Source organism: Bombina bombina, chromosome 6, assembly GCF_027579735.1.
Source record: "Bombina bombina isolate aBomBom1 chromosome 6, aBomBom1.pri, whole genome shotgun sequence".
NCBI classification, from domain to species: Eukaryota; Metazoa; Chordata; class Amphibia; order Anura; family Bombinatoridae; genus Bombina; species Bombina bombina.
This window is the reverse complement of record NC_069504.1, coordinates 951,565,212-951,580,654: the sequence shown is the minus strand read 5'-3', so window position 1 is coordinate 951,580,654 and position 15,443 is coordinate 951,565,212.

Here is a 15,443-nt window from a genome sequence, read left to right as displayed (position 1 = left end):
TCCCTAGCAATGATGGAAGTATCAAAGATAATTCGCTGGGCAGAGTCTCACTCTTGCCACCTGTCAGCAATCCACATCCCGGGAGTGGAGAACTGGGAGGCGGATTTCTTAAGTCGTCAGAGTTTTCATCCGGGGGAGTGGGAACTTCATCCGGAGGTCTTTGCCCAAATACTTCGACGTTGGGGCAAACCAGAGATAGATCTCATGGCGTCTCGACAGAACGCCAAGCTTCCTCGTTATGGGTCCAGATCCAGGGATCCGGGAGCGGTTCTGATAGATGCTTTGACAGCACCTTGGACCTTCGGGATGGCTTATGTGTTTCCACCCTTCCCGATGCTTCCTCGATTGATTGCCAGAATCAAACAGGAGAGAGCATCAGTGATTCTAATAGCGCCTGCATGGCCACGCAGGACTTGGTATGCAGATCTAGTGGACATGTCATCCTGTCCACCTTGGTCGCTACCTCTGAAACAGGACCTTCTGATCCAGGGTCCCTTCAAACATCAAAATCTAATTTCTCTGAAGCTGACTGCTTGGAAATTGAACGCTTGATTTTTATCAAAACGTGGTTTTTCTGAGTCAGTTATTGATACCTTAATACAGGCTAGGAAGCCTGTTACCAGAAAGATTTACCATAAGATATGGCGCAAATACTTATATTGGTGCGAATCCAAGAGTTACTCATGGAGTAAGGTTAGGATTCCGAGGATATTGTCTTTTCTACAAGAAGGTTTAGAAAAGGGTTTATCCGCTAGTTCCTTAAAGGGACAGATTTCAGCTCTGTCCATTCTTTTACACAAACGTCTGTCAGAAGTTCCGGACGTTCAAGCTTTTTGTCAGGCTTTAGCTAGGATCAAGCCTGTGTTTAAAACTGTTGCTCCACCATGGAGTTTGAACTTAGTTCTTAATGTTTTACAGGGGGTTCCGTTTGAACCCCTTCATTCCATTGATATCAAGTTGTTATCTTGGAAAGTTCTGTTTTTAATGGCGATTTCCTCGGCTCGAAGAGTCTCTGAGTTATCTGCCTTACATTGTGATTCTCCTTATCTGATTTTTCATTCAGACAAGGTAGTTCTGCGTACTAAACCTGGGTTCCTACCTAAGGTGGTCACTAACAGGAATATCAATCAAGAGATTGTGGTTACATCTTTGTGTCCTAATCCTTCTTCGAAAAAGGAACGTCTGCTACACAATCTAGATGTAGTCCGTGCCCTGAAATTTTATCTACAGGCAACTAAGGATTTTCGACAAACGTCTTCCCTGTTTGTCGTTTATTCTGGTCAGAGGAGAGGTCAAAAAGCTTCGGCTACCTCTCTCTCCTTTTGGCTTCGTAGCATAATACGGTTAGCCTATGAGACTGCTGGACAGCAGCCTCCTGAAAGAATTACAGCACATTCTACTAGAGCTGTGGCTTCCACTTGGGCCTTTAAGAATGAGGCTTCTGTTGAACAGATTTGCAAGGCTGCAACTTGGTCTTCTCTTCATACTTTTTCCAAATTTTACAAATTTGACACTTTTGCTTCTTCGGAGGCTGTTTTTGGGAGAAAGGTTCTTCAGGCAGTGGTTCCTTCCGTATAAAGAGCCTGCCTGTCCCTCCCGTCATCCGTGTACTTTAGCTTTGGTATTGGTATCCCATAAGTAATGGATGATCCGTGGACTGGATACACTTAACAAGAGAAAACATAATTTATGCTTACCTGATAAATTTATTTCTCTTGTAGTGTATCCAGTCCACGGCCCGCCCTGTCACTTTAAGGCAGGTAATTTTTCCATTAAACTACAGTCACCACTGTACCCTATGGTTTTCCTTTCTCTGCATGTTTTCGGTCGAATGACTGGTAATGGCAGTTAGGGGAGGAGCTATATAGCAGCTCTGCTGGGTGAATCCTCTTGCGCTTCCTGTTGGGGAGGAGTTAATATCCCATAAGTAATGGATGATCCGTGGACTGGATACACTACAAGAGAAATAAATTTATCAGGTAAGCATAAATTATGTTTTCTTTGGCTGATGTTGCAGCTGCATCAACTTTTTGGTTGGAACATTTAGCGCAACAAGAATTGGATTCTGATTTGTCTAGCATTGTTCGCTTGCTTCAACATGCTAAACATTTTATTTGTGATGCCATTTTTTATATCAAAATTGATGTAAAATCTATGTCTTTAGCTATTTTAGCTAGAAGAGCTTTGTGGCTTATATTTTGGAATGCTGACATGACTTCTAAGTTTAGATTTCTATCTTTCTTTCCAAGGTAATAAGTTATTTGGTTCTCAGTTGGATTTGATTATTTCAACTGTCACTAGGGGAAGGGAGTTTTTTTGCCTCAGGATAAAAGACCTAAGGGTAAATCTAAAGCTTCTAACCGCTTTCGACAAATTAAGGAACAGAAACCTAATCCTTCCCCCAAGGAATCTGTTTCCAATTGGAAACCTTCTTCCGTTTGGAATAAATCCAAGACTTTAAAGAAACCAAAGCCAGCTCCCCAAGTCCGCATGAAGGTGCGGTCCTCATTCCAGCTCAACTGGTAGGGGGCAGATTAAGGTTTTTCAAGGATGTTTGGACAAATTCTGTCCGAAATCAATGGATTCTGACTATTGTCTCTCAGGGGTATCGAATAGGATTCAGAATAAGACCTCCTGTGAGAAGATTTTTTTTTCTCACGCATACCAGCAAATCCGGTAAAGGCTCAGGCTTTCCTGAAGTGTTTCAGACCTGGAGCTTTCAGGGGTAATCATGCCGGTTTCATTTCAGGAACAGGTTCTGGGGTTTTATTCAAATCTATTCATTGTCCCCAAGAAAGAAAATTCATTCAGACCAGTTCTGAGTACCAACTTTCAAGATGGTGACTATACGGACTATTCTGCCTTTTGTTCAGCAAGGGCATTATATGTCCACAATAGACTTACAGGATGCATATCTTCATATTCATATTCATCCAGATAACTATCAGTTTCTGAGATTCTCTTTTCTAGACAAGCATTACCAATTTGTCACTCTTCCTTTTGGCCTGGCGACAGCTCCAAGAATCTTTTCAAAGCTTCTCGGTGCCCTACTCTCTGTAATCAGAGAGTGGGGTATTGCAGTGTTTCCTTATTTGGACGATATCTTGGTACTAGCTCAGTCTTTACATTCTGCAGAATCTCACACTAATCAACTAGTGTTTCTTTAAAAACATGGTTGGAGGATCAATTTACCAAAAAGTTCTTTGATTCCTCAGACAAGGGTCACCTTTTTAGGTTTCCAGATAGATTCAGTGTCCATGACTGTCTCTAACAGACAAGAGACGTTTAAAATTGGTTTTAGCCTGTCGGAACCTTCAGTCTCAGTTATTCCCTTCAGTAGCTATGTGCATGGAAGTTTTAGGTCTCATGACTGCAGCATCGGATGCGATCCCCTTTGCTTGTTTTCATATGAGACCTCTCCAGCTTTGTATGCTGGACCAATGGTGCAGGGATTATACAAGGATATCACAATTAATATCCTTAAATCCCAATGTTCGACTTTCTCTGACTTGGTAGTTAGATCACCATCGTATAGTTCTAGGCGCCTCTTTTGTTCATCTAACCTGGACTGTGATCACAACAGATGCGAGTCTTTCAGGTTGGGGAGTTGTTTGGGGATCTCTGACAGCACAAGGGGTTTGGTAATCTCAAGAGACGAGATTATCAATCAATATTTTAGAACTCTATGCAATTTTCAGGGCTCTTCAGATTTTGCCTCTGTTGAAGAGAGAACCCTTCATTAGTTTTCAGACAGACAATATCACAACTGTGGCATGTCAATCATCAAGGTGGGACTCACAGTCCCCAAGCTATGAAAGAAGTATCTCGGATACTTGCTTGGGCGGAATCCAGCTACTGTCTAATTTCTGCGGTTCATATCCCAGGCAATTGGGAGGCGGATTATCTAAGCCGTCAGACTTTACATCCGGGGGAGTGGTCCCTCCTTCCAGATGTTTTCTCAGGTTGTTCAGATGTGGGGTCTTCCAGAAATAGATCTAATGGCTTCTCATCTAAACAAGAAACTTCCCAGGTACCTGTCCAGGGATCCTCAGACGGAAGCAGTGGATGCGTTGACACTTCCTTGGTGTTATCAACCTCCTTATATTTTCCCGCCTCTAGTTCTTCTTCTAAGAGTGATCTCCAAAATCATCATGGAGCAATTGTTTGTGTTTCTGGTGGCTCCAGCATGGCTTCACAGGTTTTGGTATGCGGATCTTCTTCGTATGTCCAGTTGCCAACCTTGGCCACTTCCATTAAGGCCAGACCTTTTGTCTCAAGATCCGTTTTTCCATCAGGATCTCATCATTAAATTTGAAGGTATGGAAATTGAACGCCTAGTGCTTAGTCATAGAGGTTTCTCTGACTCAGTGATTAATACTATGTTACAGGCTCGTAAATCTGTTTCTAGAAAGATTTATTATCTAGTTTGGAAGACTTATATTTCATGGTGTTCTTCTCATAAATTCTCTAGGCATTCTTTCAGAATTCCTAGAATTTTACAGTCTCTTCAGGATGGTTTGGATAAGGGTTTGTCTGCAAGTTCCTTGAAGGGACAAATCTCTGCTCTTTCTGTTTTATTTCACAGAAAGATTGCTAAGCTTCTTGATATTCACTGTTTTGTACAGGCTTTGGTTCGTATCAAGCCTGTCATTAAATCAATCTCTCCTCCTTGGAGTCTTTGGTTTTGAAGGCTTTACAGGCTCCTCCTTTCTTTTACAAGATATGACGAATCCACGGATTTCATTCTTACTTGTGGTATATTAACCTCCTGCTAACAGGAAGTGGCAAAGAGCACCACAGCAGAGCTGTATATATAGCTCCTCCCTTCCCTCCACCCCCAGTCATTCTCTTTGCCTGTGTTAGTAATAGGAAGAGGTAAAGTGAGGTGTTAGTTTTAGATTATTCAATCAAGAAGTTTTTTACTTTAAATGGTATCAGTGAGTACTATTTTCCTCAGGGAGATATGGAATGAAGAAGATTTCTGCCCTGAGGTTGATGATCTTAGCAGATGTAACTAAGATCCATGTTGGTTCCCACAGAGCTTCTGAAGGTAGTGCAAGAGAAATCTTCAGTGTGGAGAACGGTGTCATGCTTCAAGCAGCATTGAGGTATGTTCAGTCTTTTATTCTGAGGAGACTTGGTATATCAGAGCTGGCTGACATTTTTTCCCTGCAAGGGAAGAGGTAAGCAGTAGACCTGTTCACTGAGGGTGTTACTGAAAATCTTTTATTTATATTTTATTAAAACAAAAGTCAGTAGGGCTGCAAGTTTTATTGAAACCGCTTATTTGGCTTATTTTCAAACCGCTTCCCATGCGGTTAGACAGACTATTAAGACGACGTCCATGATGGGCGGGGCCTATTTCGCTCGCTCAGATGCGCAATTTACTCTGACTGAGAAGGCAGCAGGCATTAGCTCCGGTGGGGCCTAAACTTGTGTTCTGTTCACCGGATCGTTGTTGTCATTTTGCTGTACCCTGGGGGCAGGTAGGCGCCACAACAGAGCTGTGGCGAGGTGCAGGGGTAATTTTTTCAATTTTGGTTAAAATGTCTCTTAGAGGGTAAATTCACCTTTTCCTTATAGGGTGCAATAATTTTTGGGCCAATTGAATCATTATATTTTGTGTAGCGTTTTTTAACGTTTTAGGCAGTTTGAGAAAAATTGTGCGCTTTTTATTTCTTAAAGGCGCAGTACACATTTTTCTAAAAAGTTGTTTAAATCAATAAATGAGGTGATTTACGACTATTGTGGTTATTTCTAGTCTGTTCAACATGTCTGACATTGAGGAAACTAATTGTTCTATGTGTTTAGAAGCCATTGTGGAACCCCCTCTTACTTTGTGTACCTCTTGTACTGAAAGGGCCTTACAATGTAAAAAGCATATTTTAAGTAAAGAAAGTGTGCCTAAGGATGATTCTCAATCTGAAGAGAATCAGGATATGCCATCTAATTCTCCCCAAGTGTCACAACCTTTAACGCCCACGCAAGCGACACCAAGTACCTCAAGTGCGTCTAATTCTTTTACTCTGCAGGATATGGCTACAGTTATGTCAACTACCCTTACAGAGGTGTTATCTAAGTTACCAGTGTTACAGGGTAAACGCAGTAGGTCAGGTATTAATGTGAATACTGAATCCTCTGATGCTTTATTAGCTATTTCCGATGTACCCTCACAGGGCTCTGAGTTGGGGGTCAGGGAATTGTTGTCTGAGGGAGAACTTTCAGACCCAGAAAGTATGTTACCTCAGACAGATTCGAACGTCATGTCTTTTAAATTTAAGCTTGAACACCTCCGCCTGTTACTTTGGGAGGTTTTAGTGACTGGATGATTGTGACCCTATTGTAATACCTCCAGAGAAATTGTGTAAAATAGACAAATATCTAGAGGTACCTACTTACACTTATGTTTTTCCGGTTCCTAAAAGAATTTAGGAAATTATAGAAAAGGAATGGGACAGACCGGGTATACCATTCTCTCCTCCTCCTAATTTCAAGAAAAAGTATCCCATATCAGACACCGTTCGGGACTCTTGGCAGTCGGTCCCTAAGGTGGAGGGAGCTATTTCTACCCTGGCTAAGCGTACAACTATACCTATTGAAGACAGTTGTGCTTTCAAAGACCCTATGGATAAGAAGTTAGAGGATCTTCTAAAGAAATTATTTATTTATCAGGGTTTCCTTTTACAACCAACAGCTTGCATTGTTCCAGTTACTATTGCAGCAGCCTTTTGGTTTGATGCTCTAGAAGAGTCTCTGAAGGTTGAGACCCCTTTAGAGGACATTTTAGATGGAATTAGGGCTCTCAAGCTAGCTAATTCTTTTAATACAGATGCCTCCTTTCAAATTGCTAAGTTGGCGGCGAAAAATGCAGGATTTGCCATTTTCGCGTGTAGAGTGTTATGGTTAAAATCGTGGTCTGCTGATGTCTCATCTAAATCAAAGCTCTTAGCTATTTTCAAGGGGAAGACCCTATTCGGGCCTGAGTTGAAGAAAATCATTTCTGACATTACTGGAGGTAAAAGTCACGCTCTACCTCAGGATAAGTCTGTTAAGATGAGGGGTAAACAAAATAATTTTCATTCCTTTCAAAATTTGGTACCCTCTGCTTCCTCTTCCTCCACAAAGCAGGAAGGGAATTTTGCTCAGTCCAAGTCCATCTGGAGACTCAACCAGGCTTGGAACAAGGGTAAACAACCCAAGAAGCCCGCTGCTGCTACAAAGACAGCATGAAGGGGCGGCCCCCAATCCGGGACCGGATCTTGTAGGGGGTAGACTTTCTTTCTTTGCCCGGGCTTGAGCAGGAGATGTTCAAGACTCCTGGGCACTGGAAATCGTGACCCACGGGTATCAATTGGAATTCAAGGATTTTCTCCCAAGAGAGAGATTTCTTCTTTCACGATTGTCTGTAGACCAGATAAAAAGAGAGGCGTTCTTATGTTGTGTAAAAGACCTCTCCACTATGGGAGTAATTCGTCCCATTCCAAGACTAGAACAGGGACAGGGATTTTACTCAAATCTTTTCGTGGTTCCCAAAAAGGAGGGAACGTTCAGACCTATTTTAGATCTCAAGAGTCTAAACAAGTTTCTCAGAGTTCCATCCTTCAAGATGGAGACCATCCGAACAATTTTACCAATGATCCAGGAGGGTCAATATATGACTACCGTTGATCTGAAGGATGCATACCTTCATATTCCTATTCATAAGGATCATCATTAGTACCTAAGGTTTGCCTTCCTGGACAAACATTTTCAATTCGTGGCTCTTCCCTTCGGGTTGGCCACAGCACCCAGGATCTTCACAAAGGTTCTAGGGTCCCTTCTGGCGGTTCTCAGACCGCTGGGCATAGCAGTGGCGCTTTATCTGGATGATATTTTGATTCAGGCGTCGACTTATCATCTAACGAAATCTCATACAGACAGTGTTGTCTTTTCTGAGAACTCACGGATGGAAGGTGAACCTAGAAAAGAGTTCACTAGTTCCACGGACAAGGGTTCCCTTCTTGGGAACTCTGATAGACTCTGTAGACATGAAGATATTTCTGACGGAGATCAGAAAATCAAAAATTCTAAATACTTGCCGAGTCCTTCAGTCCAATCCTCGGCCATCAGTGGCTCAGTGTATGGAGGTAATTGGATTAATGGTAGCGGCAATGGACATCATTCCGTTTGCTCATTTTCATCTCAGACCACTGCAGCTGTGCATGCTCGGACAGTGGAATGGGGACTGCAAATTTATCTCCTCAGATAAATCTGGATCAAGAGACCAGAGACTCTCTTCTTTGGTGGTTGTCGCCGGATCATCTGTCCCAGGGGACGTGTTTCTGCAGACCCTCGTGGGTGATAGTGACAACGGACGCCAGCCCTACTGGGCTGGGGTGCAGTCTGGAATTCCCTGAAGCCTCAGGGTGTATGGACTCAAGTGGAGTCTCTACTTCCAATCAATATTTTGGAATTGAGAGCAATCTTCAATGCGCTTCAGACGTGGCCTCAGTTGGCTTCGGCCAAATTCATCAGATTCCAGTCGGACAATATCACGACTGTGGCTTATATCAATCATCAGGGGGGAATGAGGAGTTCCTTGGCGATTATAGAAGTATCCAAGATAATTCGATGGGCAGAGGCCCACTCTTGTTATCTGTCGGCAATCTACATCCCAGGAGTAGAGAACTGAGAAGCGGATTTTCTAAGTCGACAGAATTTTCATCCGGGGGAGTGGGAACACCACCCGGTGGTGTTTGCCTCACTGATTCTCCGATGGGGCAGACCGGATTTAGATCTGATGACATCTCGACAGAATGCCAAGCTTCCAAGATACGGATCCAGGTTGAGAGATCCTCAGGCCAAACTGATAGATGCCTTGGCAGTGCCTTTGTCGTTCAGCCTAGCTTATGTGTTTCCACCGTTTCCTCTCCTTCCACGCGTGATTGCTCGGATCAAACAGGAGAGAGCTTCAGTAATTCTAATCGCGCCTGCGTGGCCACGCAGGACTTGGTATGCAGATCTAGTGACATGTCCTCTCTGCCACCGTGGAAACTTCCATTGAGACAGGACCTTCTCATTCAATGACCTTTCCAACATCCAAATCTAAATTCTCTGCAGCTGACTGCTTGGAGATTGAACGCTTGATTTTATCTAAGCGGGGATTCTCCGATTCGGTCATCGATACTTTGATACAGGCACGTAAGCCTGTCACTAGAAAGATCTATCATAAGATATGGCGTAAATATCTTTTTTGGTGTGAATCCAAGGGATACTCATGGAGTAAAGTTAGGATTCCCAGGATTCTGTCTTTTCTCCAAGAAGGATTGGAGAAAGGATTATCAGAGAGTTCCTTAAAGGGACAGATTTCTGCTTTGCCAATTTTGTTACACAAACGTTTGGCAGATGTTCCAGATGTTCAGTCTTTTTGTCAGGCTCTAACCAGCATTAAGCCTGTATTTAGACCAATTACTCCACCTTGGAGTTTGAATTTAGTTCTTAGAGTTCTTCAAGGGGTTCCGTTTGAACCCATGCATTCCATAGATATTACATTTTTATCTTGGAAAGTTTTGTTTTTGGTTGCTATTTCTTCTGCTCATAGAGTTTCTGAGCTTTCAGCGTTACAATGTGATTCGTCTTATCTTATCTTTCATTCTGATAAGGTGGTTTTGCGTACCACACCTGGATTCCTTCCTAAGGTTGTTTCAAATAAGAATATTAATCAGGAAATTGTTGTTCCTTCCTTGTGTCCTAATCCTTCTTCTAAGAAGGAGCATCTGTTACATAACCTGGACGTGGTCTGTGCCTTGAAGTTTTAGTTGCAGGCGACTAAGGATTTCCATCAATCATCTTCATTGTTTATTCTGGAAAGTGTAGGGGTCAGAAAGCTACGGCTACCTCTCTTTCTTTTTGGCTGAAGAGTATCATCCACCTGGCATATGAGACTGCTGGACAGCAGCCTCCTGAAAGAATTACGGCTCATTCTACTAGGGCTGTGGCTTCCATATGGGCTTTTAAAAACGATGCTTCTGTTGAACAGATTTGCAAGGCTGCGACTTGGTCGTCTCTTCATACTTTTTCCAAATTTTCCAAATTTGATACTTTTGCTTTTTCTGAGGCTGTTTTTGGGAGAAAAGTTCTTCAAGCAGTGTTGCCTTCGGTTTAGGTCTCTGTCTTGTCCCTCCCGTTTCATCCATGTCCTGTAGCTTTGGTATTGTATCCCACAAGTAAGGATGAAATCCGTGGACTCGTCGTATCTTGTAGAAGAAAAGTAAATTTATGCTTACCTGATAAATTAATTTCTTCTACGATACGACGAGTCCACGGCCCTTCGTGTCATTTTTCAGACAGATTTAGATGATATTTCTTTCATGTAATTAGCAAGAGTCCATGAGCTAGTGACGTATGGGATATACATTCCTACCAGGAGGGGCAAAGTTTCCCAATCCTTAAAATGCCTATAAATACACCCCTCACCACACCCACAATTCAGTTTTACAAACTTTGCCTCCTATGGAGGTGGTGAAGTAAGTTTGTGCTAGATTCTACGTTGATATGCGCTCCGCAGCAGGTTGGAGCCCGGTTTTCCTCTCAGCGTGCAGTGAATGTCAGAGGGATGTGAGGAGAGTATTGCCTGTTTGAATTCAATGATCTCCTTCTACGGGGTCTATTTCATAGGTTCTCTGTTATCGGTCGTAGAGATTCATCTCTTACCTCCCTTTTCAGATCGACGATATACTCTTATAAATATACCATTACCTCTGCTGATTTTCGTTTCAGTACTGGTTTGGCTTTCTACAAACATGTAGATGAGTGTCCTGGGGTAAGTAAGTCTTATTTTCTGTGACACTCTAAGCTATGGTTGGGCACTTTTTTAATAAAGTTCTAAATATATGTATTCAAACATTTATTTGCCTTGACTCAGGATGTTCAACATTCCTTATTTTCAGACAGTCAGTTTCATATTTGGGATAATGCATTTGAATCAAATATTTTTCTTACCTTAAAGATTTGACTTTTTTCCCTGTGGGCTGTTAGGCTCGCGGGGGCTGAAAATGCTTCATTTTATTGCGTCATTCTTGGCGCGGACTTTTTTGGCGCAAAAAATCTTTTCTGTTTCCGGCGTCATACGTGTCGCCGGAAGTTGCGTCATTTTTGACGTTCTTTTGCGCCAAAAAATGTCGGCGTTCAGGACGTGGCGTCATTTTTGGCGCCAAAAGCATTTAGGCGCCAAATAATGTGGGCGTCTTATTTGGCGCTAAAAAAATATGGGCGTCGCTTTTGTCTCCACATTATTTAAGTCTCATTATTTATTGCTTCTGGTTGCTAGAAGCTTGTTCACTGGCATTTTTTCCCATTCCTGAAACTGTCATTTAAGGAATTTGATCAATTTTGCTTTATATGTTGTTTTTTCTCTTACATATTGCAAGATGTCTCACGCTGCATCTGAGTCAGAAGATACTTCAGGAAAATCGCTGTCTGGTGCTGGAACTACCAAAGCTAAGTGTATCTGCTGTAAACTTTTGGTAGCTATTCCTCCAGCTGTTGTTTGTATTAATTATCATGACAAACTTGTTAATGCAGATAATATTTCCTTTAGTAATGTACCATTACCTGTTGCAGTTCCATCAACATCTAATGTTCAGAATGTTCCTGATAACATAAGAGATTTTGTTTCTGAATCCATCAAGAAGGCTATGTCTGTTATTCCTCCTTCTAGTAAACATAAAAAATCTTTTAAAACTTCTCTTTATACAGATGAATTTTTAAATGAACATCATCATTCTGATTCTAATGACTCTTCTGGTTCAGAGGATTCTGTCTCAGAGATTGATGCTGATAAATCTTCATATTTATTTAAAATGGAATTTATTCGTTCTTTACTTAAAGAAGTACTAATTGCTTTAGAAATTGAGGATTCTGGTCCTCTTGATACTAAATCTAAACGTTTAGATAAGGTCTTTAAATCTCCTGTGGTTATTCCAGAAGTTTTTCCTGTTCCTGGTGCTATTTCTGAAGTAATTTCCAGAGAATGGAATAATTTGGGTAATTCATTTACTCCTTCTAAACGTTTTAAGCAATTATATCCTGTGCCGTCTGACAGATTAGAATTTTGGGACAAAATCCCTAAAGTTGATGGGGCTATTTCTACCCTTGCTAAACGTACTACTATTCCTACGTCAGATGGTACTTCGTTTAAGGATCCTTTAGATAGGAAAATTGAATCCTTTCTAAGAAAAGCTTATCTGTGTTCTTAGACCTGCTATATCATTGGCTGATGTTGCTGCAGCTTCAACTTTTTGGTTGGAAACTTTAGCGCAACAAGTAACAGATCATGATTCTCATAATATTATTATTCTTCTTCAACATGCTAATAATTTTATCTGTGATGCCATTTTTGATATTATCAGAGTTGATGTCAGGTTTATGTCTCTAGCTATTTTAGCTAGAAGAGCTTTATGGCTTAAAACTTGGAATGCTGATATGTCTTCTAAATCAACTCTACTTTCCATTTCTTTCCAGGGTAACAAATTATTTGGTTCTCAGTTGGATTCTATTATCTCAACTGTTACTGGTGGGAAAGGAACTTTTTTACCACAGGATAAAAAATCTAAGGGTAAAAACAGGGCTAATAATCGTTTTCGTTCCTTTCGTTTCAGCAAAGAACAAAAGCCTGATCCTTCATCCTCAGGAGCAGTTTCAGTTTGGAAACCATCTCCAGTCTGGAATAAATCCAAGCCTTCTAGAAAAGCAAAGCCAGCTTCTAAGTCCACATGAAGGTGCGGCCCTCATTCCAGCTCAGCTGGTAGGGGGCAGGTTACGTTTTTTCAAAGAAATTTGGATCAATTCTGTTCACAATCTTTGGATTCAGAACATTGTTTCAGAAGGGTACAGAATTGGTTTCAAGATAAGACCTCCTGCAAAGAGATTTTTTCTTTCCCGTGTCCCAGTAAATCCAGTGAAAGCTCAAGCATTTCTGAATTGTGTTTCAGATCTAGAGTTGGCTGGAGTAATTATGCCAGTTCCAGTTCTGGAACAGGGGATGGGGTTTTATTCAAATCTCTTCATTGTACCAAAGAAGGAGAATTCCTTCAGACCAGTTCTGGATCTAAAAATATTGAATCGTTATGTAAGGATACCAACGTTCAAAATGGTAACTGTAAGGACTATCATGCCTTTTGTTCAGCAAGGGCATTATATGTCCACAATAGATTTACAGGATGCATATCTGCATATTCCGATTCATCCAGATCATTATCAGTTCCTGAGATTCTCTTTTCTGGACAAGCATTACCAGTTTGTGGCTCTGCCGTTTGGCCTAGCTACAGCTCCAAGAATTTTTACAAAGGTTCTCGGTGCCCTTCTGTCTGTAATCAGAGAACAGGGTATTGTGGTATTTCCTTATTTGGACGATATCTTGGTACTTGCTCAGTCTTTACATTTAGCAGAATCTCATACGAATCGACTTGTGTTGTTTCTTCAAGATCATGGTTGGAGGATCAATTCACTAAAAAGTTCATTGATTCCTCAGACAAGGGTAACCTTTCTGCGTTTCCAGATAGATTCAGTGTCCATGACTCTGTCTTTGACAGACAAGAGACGTCTAAAATTGATTTCAGCTTGTCGAAACCTTCAGTCACAATCATTCCCTTTGGTAGCCTTATGCATGGAAATTCTAGGTCTTATGACTGCTGCATCGGACGCGATCCCCTTTGCTCGTTTTCACATGCGACCTCTTCAGCTCTGTATGCTGAATCAATGGTGCAGGGATTACACAAAGATATCTCAATTAATATCTTTAAAACTGATTGTACGACACTCTCTAACGTGGTGGACAGATCACCATCGTTTAATTCAGGGGGCTTCTTTTGTTCTTCCGACCTGGACTGTAATTTCAACAGATGCAAGTCTCACAGGTTGGGGAGCTGTGTGGGGATCTCTGACGGCACAAGGAGTTTGGGAATCTCAGGAGGTGAGATTACCGATCAATATTTTGGAACTCCGTGCAATTTTCAGAGCTCTTCAGTCTTGGCCTCTTCTGAAGAGAGAATCGTTCATTTGTTTTCAGACAGACAATGTCACAACTGTGGCATACATCAATCATCAAGGAGGGACTCACAGTCCTCTGGCTATGAAAGAAGTATCTCGAATTCTGGTTTGGGCGGAATCCAGCTCCTGTCTAATCTCTGCGGTTCATATCCCAGGTATAGACAATTGGGAAGCGGATTATCTCAGTCGCCAAACGTTGCATCCGGGCGAATGGTCTCTTCACCCAGAGGTATTTCTTCAGATTGTTCAAATATGGGAGCTTCCAGAAATAGATCTGATGGCGTCTCATCTAAACAAGAAACTTCCCAGGTATCTGTCCAGATCCCGGGATCCTCAGGCGGAAGCAGTGGATGCATTATCACTTCCTTGGAAGTATCATCCTGCCTATATCTTTCCGCCTCTAGTTCTTCTTCCAAGAGTAATCTCCAAGATTCTGAAGGAATGCTCGTTTGTTCTGCTGGTAGCTCTGGCATGGCCTCACAGGTTTTGGTATGTGGATCTTGTCCGGATGGCCTCTTGCCATCCGTGGACTCTTCCGCTAAGACCAGACCTTCTGTCGCAAGGTCCTTTTTTCCATCAGGATCTCAAATCCTTAAATTTAAAGGTATGGAGATTGAACGCTTGATTCTTGGTCAAAGAGGTTTCTCTGACTCTGTGATTAATACTATGTTACAGGCTCGTAAATCTGTATCCAGAGAGATATATTATAGAGTCTGGAAGACTTATATTTCTTGGTGTCTTTCTCATCATTTTTCTTGGCATTCTTTTAGAATTCCGAGAATTTTACAGTTTCTTCAGGATGGTTTAGATAAAGGTTTATCCGCAAGTTCTTTGAAAGGACAAATCTCTGCTCTTTCTGTTCTTTTTCACAGAAAGATTGCTAATCTTCCTGATATTCATTGTTTTGTACAAGCTTTGGTTCGTATAAAACCTGTCATTAAGTCAATTTCTCCTCCTTGGAGTTTGAATTTGGTTCTGGGGGCTCTTCAAGCTCCTCCGTTTGAACCTATGCATTCATTGGACATTAAATTACTTTCTTGGAAAGTTTTGTTCCTTTTGGCGATCTCTTCTGCCAGAAGAGTCTCTGAATTATCTGCTCTTTCTTGTGAGTCTCCTTTTCTGATTTTTCATCAGGATAAGGCGGTGTTGCGAACTTCTTTTGAATTTTTACCTAAGGTTGTGAATTCCAACAACATTAGTAGAGAAATTGTGGTTCCTTCATTATGTCCTAATCCTAAGAATTCTAAGGAGAAATCGCTGCATTCTTTGGATGTTGTTAGAGCTTTGAAATATTATGTTGAAGCTACTAAGTCTTTCCGAAAGACTTCTAGTCTATTTGTTATCTTTTCCGGTTCTAGAAAAGGCCAGAAAGCTTCTGCCATTTCTTTGGCATCTTGGTTGAAATCTTTAATTCA